We start from the raw sequence: 2,126 nt of genomic DNA on the forward strand, positions 1-2,126 counted from the left end.
CATAACACTCGCACTAGCCCCTAAATCACATAAGGCGTTGTTGATCATGGTGTCGCCAATGGTACACGGTATTGAGAGGCTTCCCGGATCTTTGATTTTTGGAGGTGAACTCCCTTGAAGTATTGCACTACTCACCTTAGTGAAGGCGATAGTCTCAAGCTTCCGGATCGACTTCTTCTTTGTGAGGATGTCTTTCATGTATTTCGCATAGGCCGGCACGTGATTGATTTATTCCGTGAAAGGAATTGAGAGTTCCAAATTCTTCACAATTTCCATAAATTTTCCAAGTTGGTCATCAAATTTAGGCTTGGCTTGACGACTTGGAAAAGGAAGTCTAATCATAATGGGCTCCTTCTCCTTGACCTTGTCTTCATTTTTCTTTGAAATTTCTTCTTTTGATGGTTCTCCATCCTTGGAGTTTTGCACAATTTCTTCTTTATCACTAGCTTCCACAACTTCATCCTCAACTTGCTTCTTCGGTGCTTCATACCTTGTACCACCCCTCAAGTGAATGTCACTAACCATTTTATGTCTTGGGGGATTACTTTGAGGTGGTAATTGCCCCTTTTGTCTTTGTGAGCTTGAAGATGCTAGTTGAGTCAATTGGGTTTCCAACATTTTGGTGTGAGCTAGGATGTTGTTGATGGTGGTTTCCTTTGCTTGACTATCTTTTTGCATTTGAGTGAAAAATTCTTGTTGATTTTTTTGCATTTGAAGGACCGCTTTTTGAACATCAAAACCTTGGTCATTTTGTTGATTGTATGGAGATTGATTTTGGTAACCTTGGTTTTGGTTGTAAAAGGGTCTTTGATTTTGATTTCTCATGGGAGGTGGGGTGTATGTTGTTTGAGGGTTTGAACATTTTGGCTTTTGTATGAGAGATTTTGATGGAATTTGGTGTTTTCATTGTAATAGTTTGAATAAGGGGTACCACTCTTGTATGCTTGAAAAGCATTCACTTGTTCATTTGTTCCCCTACATTCACTTTGGTCATGTCCCAAAGTTCCACAATTCTCACATATCCCACTTGGGATTGATCAAGATGCTGTCATGGCATTAACATGATGCTTTGGTGATTTTGAGGCTTCTTCAAGTCTAGCCATAGCTTTTTAAAACTTCAAATTGATGGTATCAATGTGAGCACTAAGTTGAGCACCCAATTAAGTAATAGAGTCCACTTCATGCTTTCCTCCTCTAGTAGCCTTGCGAGGTCTACTATATTGTGAGTTATGGACTGCCATTTCCTCAATTTTGTTCCAAGTTTGATTGTCATCAACTTCGGTGAACATCCCATTTGATCCTATGTTGAGAATGTTCCTTGAATCTTCATATAGACCGTTCCAAAATTGTTGTACCAAGAACCACTCGCTAAGTCCATGGTGAGGACATGAGCGACAAATTCCCTTAAATCGCTCCCAAGCTTCATACAAAGATTCTTCATCCCTTTGTTTAAAACCCGTGATTTGAGCTCTTAGCATGTTAGTCTTTTCCGGTGGATAGAACTTTTTGTAGAAATCTAGAGCCAACTTTTTCCAAGAATCAATTCCGAGAGTAGCCTTATCAAGGCCTTTCAACCATTGTTTCGCGGTGCCAATTAGCATTTATCAGAAATCAAAAGATGTATAATAAGCCGGAACAACCCCGGTTAAGAGTAAAAAGCGCTTCTCAACTTGCCCCCAATTACGCCACTCTGGTAACCGCTAACTTCCGGGTCATTGGCTTCATATTTTGCAATAACAGATTGAATATATGTATGGACACGACTTGCATATGGAGATAAGGTTGGAAGATTAGAACTCAACATATCTCTCGCTACAGCCAAGTTGCGAGTAATAGGCCACGAACTTTAGTCCAAGCTGGGTGGACCTTTTTAAAGTTCGTATAACCACCATGACGAAGCATATCTCTTATCCAAGTAAAACAACTCAAAAAAGCCTTACCATTGTCATCATATTTGATTGGAAGGTTGTGTATAATACAGGTAATAGGATGGACATAGCGGGTATTTGATTGTGATTCGGCGGGTGTAGAAGACGACGACGACATGGTGATCGAAGTGTAATATTTTTAATAAAATTATAGGCTATGATTAATTGAACTTTGAATTGGTGAATATGGTTAACTGA

General features: G+C 39.5%; 1 non-coding gene across 1 annotated transcript; it reads left to right on the forward strand.

Annotated features, from left to right (window-relative positions):
• The first annotated feature begins 1,371 nt into the window (after positions 1-1,371).
• Positions 1,372-1,478, forward strand: LOC141609719 (small nucleolar RNA R71). The gene has a single exon (XR_012527635.1). It is a non-coding gene; the product is annotated as a small nucleolar RNA R71 (small nucleolar RNA).
• Positions 1,479-2,126: the final 648 nt, after the last annotated feature.

Source organism: Silene latifolia, chromosome 10 (genome assembly GCF_048544455.1).
Source record: "Silene latifolia isolate original U9 population chromosome 10, ASM4854445v1, whole genome shotgun sequence".
NCBI classification, from domain to species: Eukaryota; Viridiplantae; Streptophyta; class Magnoliopsida; order Caryophyllales; family Caryophyllaceae; genus Silene; species Silene latifolia.